We start from the raw sequence: 10,032 nt of genomic DNA on the forward strand, positions 1-10,032 counted from the left end.
ATTTTACTTTTTGTTTAATAATATTCATTTATTTTCTTTATTCCAGTTGATTTATATGTTAACTGTGATTACTTTACACATAAAAATTAATGTGGTCTGCCTTTAACGTAAAACCAAATTATAAGCTATTAATTAGAATAGGAATAATAACATATTTAGTATCTCAACTTGTCAAAATTTGATATATAAATATTTAAATTTTTAAAAATAACAATTGAGTGTGTCAACATATTAAGAGGAAATGAATAAATTTTTGTAGTTCACTGGCCAATTATTTTATAATAGTACTTGATGTAGAAGAAAGAGATCGTTCTAACATACTTAGGTGAAAGAAAGAGAAAATTTAACATGCTTAGTTAGTCTAACATCATTTTGGACGAGAGTTAAAGTAAATTAGTTTAGGTTTTTATTTTTATGTCAAATCTGTTGAAATATTGAATGATATTATTCTATGATGAATTGTTAATACACAGAATTCTGAGATTATTGAGCATGTGTGATCTGCTATATACAAGTATACTGCAACGGTTCTTTTGCTATCTATGATCCTATTCTAACGTTCCTTTCTAGCTTGGGAAGGGTGGAAGTGACCTTTCTTCCTTAGGGAAGAAATGTTGCTCCTTTTCCCTGTTTTGATGCCTCTGATGATCTGATTGCCTGTGATGATCCAGTCTGAGGCCATGACCAACAGTCTTTGTCTGTTGGTTCTTCCTGGAGGTCCTGGACTGTTGGTCCTTGCTGGTTGTGCTTTTGGTCTTGCTCCTCAACACTCCCCCTCAAGGTGGGTTCAAATAAATTAATGGAACCCATCTTGGTGAGAAGCCTATGATGATGAGATTTGTCTAGAGCCTTAGTAAAGATATCTACCAATTGTTCATTGCTCATGATGAATGGAGTTTCAATTTCTCCATATTGAACCTTTTCCCTTATAAAGTGACAATCTACCTCAATGTGTTTAGTGCGCTCGTGAACAACGGGGTTTGAGGCAATATGTCTTGCTGCTTGATTATCACAGTACATCTTTATTGGTTCTTTAATCTTAATCCCCATATCTGTAAGAACTTGCTTGATCCATATTAGTTCGCTGGCTGTTGATGCCATTGGTCTGTATTCTGCCTCTGCACTGGATCTGGCAGTTACAGTTTGTTTCTTGCTTTTCCTAGATTGCCACCCACAAATGTACAGAAGCCAGAGGTTGATTTCCTGTCACAACTTCCGGCCCAATCTGCATCAGAAAAGCCAATAATGTCATATGAATTATTATTTTTCATCTAAATCCCTTGACCAGGAGTTCTCTTGAGATACCTAAGGATTCTATTGATGGCATCTAAATGACTAGTACGTGGTGCATGCATGAATTGACTTATCATACTTACAGCATAGGTGATGTCAGGTCTGGTTACGGTGAGGTAGATTAGTTTCCCTATTAATCGTTGATAGTGCCCTATATTGTCTAAAGGATTGTCATCTTCAAAATTAAGTTTAGTTTTAGTCTCAATTGGTGAATCTATTGGTTTTACTCCTAGTTTTCCTGTTTCTTTTAATAGATCTAGGACGTACTTTCTTTGGGACAGGAATAGACCCTTATGGGATTTGGCTATTTCTATTCCAAGAAAGTAGGACAGTTGTCCGAGATCTTTGATGTCAAATTCCTCTTTTAATTTTTGTTTTACTTCCTCAATTTCTTCATTGTTGTTGCCTGTTATGATAATGTCATCAACATAAATGATAATAATGATAGTGCAAGAGAGAGTATGTCTGACAAACATAGAAGAATCAGATGCACATTTAACGAAATTGAGTTTTAAGAGGAAAAAGCTTAGCTTGGCATACCATGCTTTCGGAGATTGTTTCAAACCATAGATGGCCTTTTCTAGTTTACATACCATGGATTGGTTGTTGGTAGTCTCATAACCTGGAGGCAGAGTCATGTAGACCTCTTCTTCAAGGGTCCCTTGGAGGAACGCATTTTTTACATCCATCTGATATAAGCCCCATCCTGAGTTGGTAGCAATAGACAATAAAATGCGAACCGTGCTCATTTTTGCTACAGACGCAAAGGTTTCCTGATAATCTACCCCATATGTTTGGGTGAACCCCTTTGCTACCAATCTAGCCTTGTATTGCTCAACTGTTCCATCATGTTTATACTTAATTTTATATACCCATTTGCACCCAACAGGTTTTTTTCCTTGAGGTAGAGGGACTAATTTCCAAGTGTCATTTTTTTCAAGTGCCTGAAGCTCCTCCTTCATGGCTTGACACCATTTAGGATCGATGTTAGCCTCATAGAAGGAGAATGGCTCAGTATAGGAGGTGATTTTATTTAGGTAGGTCTTATATGAACTAGATATGCTATGGTAGCTAATAAAGTTTCGAATAGGATACATCACCTTGTGGGACACATAGTCCCTTAGTCTGACTAGGGGTCTGGTGGGTCTAGATGATCTGCGTGGGGCGACTTCTTCAAGTGGTGATCCTTCTCCCCCTGAAGAAGTGCCCCAGAGAGTGATACTGTCTCTTCCTGAAGGGTTGGTCTCGGGATTTGCTGCGAAAGCTATGTCCTCATTGGACGAAGGTGGGAGAACTGAACTGTCAAAAAAAGGAGAGTTAGTATCTGGAAAGAACAAGAAAGGCCCATAAGGGGGATGAGGATTGGTGAAATAGGGTGTGCCTTCATCAAAAAACACGTCCCTAGAGATGTAGGCTTTGTGAGTGCACGGGTCATAGTATTTATAGCCCTTCTTTGTTGAAGAGTACCCTAAGAATACTGTTTTCACAGAGCTAGGTTCCAGTTTATGAGAACGTTTAGCATGAACAAAGGCTGTACACCCAAAAACTCTAATGTGTCCTAGTTCAATTTTCCTGCCCTTGAGAATTTTCAAAGGACTAAGATTTTTGAGTTTTGGACTAGGGAGGCGGTTAATGAGATAGGCGGCAGTGAGGAGGGCATCAGACCAGAAGATGTGAGGAACATTGTTTTGAAAAAGTAGGGATCTGGTGACGTTAAGAAGATGGCGGTTTTTTCTTTCACAAACTCCATTTTGTTCGGGAGTGTACGTGCAGGTAGTTTGATGCAAGATGCCTTTAGTGGAAAAGAAGTCGGAAAAATTTTTATTGATGTATTCGGTGCCATTATCAGATCTAAAGCTTCTAATGTTGGCATTATACTGGGTTTGAATAAAATTGGAAAAATTTTGAAAACATTCAAAAACTTCATTCTTGCCTTTTAACAGGTAGACCCAAATGATGCGGGAGAAATCATCAATGAACGTCATGAAGTAACGAAAATGATTATAAGAGGTACATGGAGCAGGTCCCCAAACATCAGAATGAATTAGATCAAACATTTTTGTTGAAAAAGTAGAGGACACAAAAAATGGTAATCTAGTATGTTTTAAAAATTGACAAGTGTCACAACAACCAGAATCTATTTTAAGACAAAATAACTATTTTAAGACTGTATCAGCCAGATGCCCAAACCGCCTATGTAGGAGAATGTTGTGATTGAGAAGTTTAGTGGAGGTAAGACACTGATTGGTAGGATTGGTGAGATAGTATAATCCATTGTGAAGGTATCCTTCACCAATCGTCTTCCCGGTGGTGCGATCCTGAAAGATTACAGAAGATGGTGAGAAAATAATATTACAATTTAAAGTACGAGTTATTTTTCCAACAGATAATAAGTTTGACGTAAAGTTAGGTAATAAAAGGATATCCTGAATAGAATTAACATTAGGGAACAAATTTGATGAGCCAAAACTAGAGATTTCTGCTCGACTTCCGTTTGCAACTATCACATGTTGGGAATCTATAGGGACAAAATTGTGCAATTGTGTCGAGTCCCAAGTCATGTGGTCAGTTGCACCAGAATCAATAATCTAATTTGTAGATTTATAGTTTTGAGATACTAAACCTGTCCCACGGGACTGTTGGAGAATAGACTGAAGTTGAGAGAGAAGTTGGGAAATTTGAGAATTTTCAGATGGGCCGGACTTAGGTCGGTTTGATGGGCTGGGCTCGGAGGCTGGACTGGCCCATGAAGTGCTGGCCCATGAATTGCGGGTGGGCTGGGCTGTGGCTGGTGGGTTGAGCTTTGAGCCAGGATTGGCCCATGTACAGTTGGGCTGGGCTGTGGCATAAGCTACGGGGTCGGGTCGAGCGGAAGCGGGTCGGGCTGAAACGGACCCGCTTTCCACGTCCGACCCGTTGAACGCATCATAACCCTTATGGTTAGATCGTTCAGCATACTCACGCCGCTAAACCTTTCTTCTTTTCTTCGCTCGTCTCTGTCCCTTCTTTCTCTAGCCCTTCTGCGCTCTCCTCGGTTGAGCGTCGGGCGTAGGTGCGGGTGTAGATGCCAACACCGCTCGTGAGAGTGGCCCTGCTTCTTGCAGTGGTCACATCTTGTGACGTTGTTGGGCGTCCCTCGGCCGACTCGCGGGTGAGGCGAGGCCCTATTCTCTGTGTCATTCTGGTTTGTCATGGCTCCCATAGTGGCATGTCTGGTTTCCTCTTGTTGCACAAAAGCGATGACCGAGTCAAGTCTGGGGAGTTTGCTGGATAGCAAAATCTGTGACCGAACCGCCTCGTAGCTCGACTCGAGCCCGCTCAGGTAAGTGAACACAAGGTCTTGCTCCGCTCTTTGCCTTATTTCTTCTGGATCAGTAGTGAGTGGGAGGTAGCTTTGTAGCTTCTCCCACTGAGTTAATATTTCGGTTGCGTAACTCGCGCTGGACCAAGTTTCTTGTTTTATTTGTGCCAATTCCTATTTCAACTGGAATGCAAAGTTCTGTTCTTGCCCGTATAACTGTTTTAGTCGCTCCCATATAGCCTGTGATGATGCCAATAATAGACATAGCCTGGCAATCTGAGGCTCGATTGTGTTGGTTAGAAGCGACATGACCATGTGGTCAGTCGTCTGCCAATCTTCAATGGCCTCATTCTCTTCCTTTGTTGGTTGATCTAGGTTGATTGGTTGTGGTCTCTTTCGAGTTCCTGCGATAAATCCAATTTTTCTTCTTCCACTGAGGCTGATGTATACTGCCCTCGACCATTGGAAATAATTTTGACTGCCTGTTAAAGTTATGTTGGTGAGCTTGGTAAGGTCGTTTTGAGACATGATGAGAAATTTGGTTGGTTGGTTTTTTTTTTTTTGATTATTTTCTGGGTAAGTGATGACAGGATCACTCCTGCTCTGATACCATGTTGAAATATTGAATGATATTATTCTGTGATGAATTGTTAATACACAAGAATTATGAGATTATTAAGCATGTGTGATCTGCTATATACAAGTATACTGCAACGGTTCTTTTGCTATCTATGATCCTATTCTAACGTTCCTTTCTAGCTTGGGAAGGGTGGAAGTGACTTTCTTCCTTAGGGAAGAAAGGTTGCTCCTTTTCCCTGTTTTGATGCCTGTGATGATCTGATTGCCTGTGATGATCCAGTCTGAGGCCATATGACCAATAGTCTTTATCTGTTGGTTCTTCCTGGAGGTCCTGGACTGTTGGTCCTTGCTGGTTGTGCTTTTGGTCTTGTTCCTCAACAAAATCATATTCTCCCTCTATCATTCATCCTTTCATCTTTCTCATTTCTTCTTCTTCTTCTTTAATCACACTCCACACTCTCACACTTATTGCAATACCCAATAGTTTTTTGAAAAAAAAATAATAAAATAAAATAGAGAGAGATTAATCTAATGAAGAAGTTGATTGTGAGACTCTAATTGAACAAAACGACAGAAAGTATCACAATCAGCAACAAACTGTACCCACTTCCTCTCCTCATCGGAGATCTTTCTCTACCTTCCACATTGAAGAATATAAAGGTGTAATACATCGTCGTTTGATCAATAAGAGGTACTATTATTATTTGTTGGTCATCCTTCCTTTATTACTCATTATTATCTATATCTCTGTCGATTTAAGGAATACTTCTCCGCTAAAATCTCCTCTTAATTTCGATTCGATTTCTAATCAAATAAGAGAGACTGAATTGCAAGCTCTTTACTTGCTTGAACAACAAAAACTCTCTCTTTTATCAATCTTTTCCTTCTCAAAGTAACAACATTTGAAGATCTCATATCTGTCATTTTAAAGCAGATGACTTTTAACAAATAAATTCAACAAGATCTATTGTCAGCTCATAAATTTTGGAATGAAAATGTCTCAACTGGTTCTTTTTTGAGTTTTGGATTTGGTTTCAATAGTTGTAAAAAGGTAGAATCAAGATTCTTGAACAGGAAAACTATAGAGTGAAAACCCATGTCATATAAGTTTTTGTTTCCCATTTGCTTATGGATGAAAGAACCAAATCCCTATTTTTTTCTTTTTTATTCTCTTAGAATAATATACACAAGAATTGCAAAAGTTTTTTTAGGGATATTGTGTAATTCCACTTGCTCTTTTTCCACCACACATAATGATTTTATAATGAAATAATCCATGTAAGAACTTCTAATAAGTGACTTGCAAAATAAACTTGTTTGTTTCTTTTTAACAAGCTGACACCCTCAATTGTTATTTTTAAAAGTTTAGACAGTTAATTATAAAATCTCGATAATTCAGACACCAAATTTATAATTATCCCATGAAAATAAATAAAATAACATATAACATAAGCTAAATGCCTTTTTATTTATAAAAATCAGAGAAGTTTTGAGCTCTAACACTCTTTGTTCACCATGCATTAATATTGATGAGAGTTAGTAATTTTTATAAGGAGAGATAAAGAATAATTGTTTTATCTTATTGAGTGACTCATGACCTAATGAGACTCTAGCAAAAAGTATTTACATATTTTTGTTCTATTTATCTTTCGTTTTTCTTTTAGTTGTTTTTTTTCATTAAAAGAACTGAGAGGAAATGAATTCAAGCTATAAATTCTAAATTCAGCATTGTTTGTCACTAAACTTGATAGACTTAGAATAATTGCTCAAATGTTCATGAACGCATATGATTCAAATCCTTTTAAAATAAGTTACTTTGACAGGTTGAAGTCTCAAATCTGTTGCGTTATCAGATAACTGCGCATTAGCTAAATAATTAAAATATAAAACGGTGGTTATCATCCAAAGTCTTCAGATTTGAACATGGCATTTTGCAGAGACAGATGCAACGAATGAGGGGCAAAAATAAAGACCAATAACAACTAAATTTCTGGCAAAACTATTTCAGGACAAGAAACTTTTAGTCGTTTTCAGTAATATCGGTGGTTATCCGGTGCACTTCTGACCCTCTTCACAACGGCTTCATAGAATAAATAAATAAAACAAATAATGTTTGTTTATTTATATATTTGGGTGAATTTCAAAAGGGTTGTATTAAAAAAACAAGCTATCTTAGACTTTTATCTTTATATTACTAATTCTAAACTTTGATTTCAAAGCAAATCATTAACACTTTGATTTTAACTCAATGTTTATCACTTAGATCTATTTAATTTATTGCGATAATATTCAGAGTTATATACCATTTATTCTCTAAACATTATTTAATATATAAATCTGTTTTTATATTTTATTTATTACTTTAAAATTTTCTTAATGTTTGTAAAATCAACATTACTCATTTATGCATAATATAGTTAAATGGCGAAATCAGTATTTTAAAAATATAATTTAATTAAACTTATTATCAAGTATTAAATTTATTTAAAATTAATTATTAATTAAAATGAAAATTTATTTTTAATATAAAATTAATTTCAATATCAAATAAAAATAACTAATTAATATTCTTTACTTGCTTTTTTAGTATAAGTTAATCCAAGTAAAATTTAGACATTTGAGAATCACTTATTTTTATAATAATATTATTAAACTATTATATAATTTAATTTTATATTATAATATAAATTAATTATTTTTATTTTAAAATAACATATTATTGTTATATGCTAGAATTAAACTATATTAAAAATAAAAAGTTTAGTACATTTTGATAAAAATTAAAAGATTATGTTATAATTTAGCCAAATAATTTAGACACTAATTAATTTTATGGAAAATATGCTAAAATTAATGAGTCCATTATTATTGAAAAAAATCTTATAATCTTCTAACTTAGGAATGAAGCTTCTCAACTATTCGAACGAGATTAATATAAATAAATTTTTACTTTTGCTACAGTTTACTTCTTAATGTCCGATAAAAGTCACTAGTATTAACTAATTATTTATTAAATAATATAAAATTAAAATTAAAATTCCAAAATTTCAAAGTGCCTGTAGCAAATGAAAGGGAAAAGCCAGTGGAAAGCAGGTTTTTGTCCAGGCCGGCGGCAGTCTATTGGAAAAAAGAAAACATTAGTATAATTTTATCTTTTGGTATAAAAAAATTACAAGTCTACACATTGATTAATTTTAAGTCATTATAATTAAACAAAATAATCCAACTATCTCCAATTTTAATTTATGAATAATGGACCGTTGCAAGCTAGTAAGTATACTGTATATAAAGGATCTTGCATTCTCTTCTTCCATAACTCCAAATGCAGAAGCAATCATATTCTGCGTTTTAAGTTTTTCATTGGTCTTTATTTGTCTTCCCCAGTAAAACACTTCTCGATTTACTTTCCTTCCTTCGCCTCTTTTTTGAATGGATATTGATAATGGAGAAATGATAAAAGCACTCCCCTTTGTCCATGAAGACAAGGAAGGAGGATCACAAAATCCCATGCCTGGAACCAAGTATAATGAGCTTATCTCAACCCTACTCACAAGAAATGATTGGAAATTCATGCCTCTTCACCAATACCAAGGCTTTTGGCACTTCCCTGTTTATCTGAAGGCATTATTAGTTGCCTAAGAAAATTTTCAAACTCGAGCGGATGATATTATCTTATGGTACTTATCCCAAAAGTGGCACAGCTTAGCTTAAGACCTTAGTTTTTGCTATTACTACACGCCATCGTTATAGCATTTCTGAAAGCCCTTTGTTAATATTTATACCACATGACTGTGTTCCTTTTATAAGAATTGAAATGAGTATAAGAGAAACTTATACTCGCGATTCAAAAAATCCACTTGTAGCTACCCATGTTCCTTATAATTCTTTGGCGTTCTCAATAACGGTGGCTATGTGAGGTCTATTTTTAATGACTTTACACTTCTTCCTTTTTTTCTTTTTTAAGTATCCCAATTGTAGACTTTGACTTCAACATAATACACAGGAGCAACACTTGATTTTAACTCAATATTTACCACTTATATCCATTGTGATAAGCCTTAATTTCTGCAGTTTCTTTTATGCACAGTAATTAAATCTGATATGAAAATGAAGGATTTTTCGAGTTCGTCCTCTCTTTCTAAAGGATGGGTCTAAAGTAAAATGCTAAATATTTCGTCTTTTACCGTTTCATTTTTTGTTTATCTGTTTTTAAAAAATTATTAAATACTGCAGCAGATGAACAAGAAAAACAGACTGTTCAGCATTACTCCTATATTAGTCTCTTCTTTTACTCATTTTAATTATCATGACCTTAATATAAGGTCACCCGGATGATAGTTTTCAGGAAATAGAAGTAGAAGAGATATATGAAAAAATGCCAGCCAACTATTATTAATTTCCTTTTTCTATATTGTCAAGAGATACGTTTTAAGCATTTATACTATACAATTATCTTCTTCATTATTCTCCTCATTTTTCCTACATATCAACTCCTACACATAATTCAGCTTATAACAGTTCCATTTATATCCTTTTCTTTCTTTTATAGTAAAAGCTGGATCATTATTAATTTTACAATTGAAAAAAAAAACATAATTATATGTTGTAACAATCCAAGCTAATAGAGTTACTCAAACAAGCCAAAATAAAAAGTTGAATATTACAATGCTGTCAGAAAGATAAAATAAATTTAAAAAAATTAAAAATAAAATATCTAAGAACGTATAAATGAGATAGTAAGTACTTTTTTAGTTTAAACTTTAGATATACAATTACTTTAAAATTTATAAAAAAGTATTTTATCATCCATAAGAGTTTTATCCAGTATGTTTTAGATTAAATTTAAATATATTAATACT

Source organism: Ricinus communis, chromosome 4, assembly GCF_019578655.1.
Source record: "Ricinus communis isolate WT05 ecotype wild-type chromosome 4, ASM1957865v1, whole genome shotgun sequence".
NCBI lineage: Eukaryota > Viridiplantae > Streptophyta > Magnoliopsida > Malpighiales > Euphorbiaceae > Ricinus > Ricinus communis.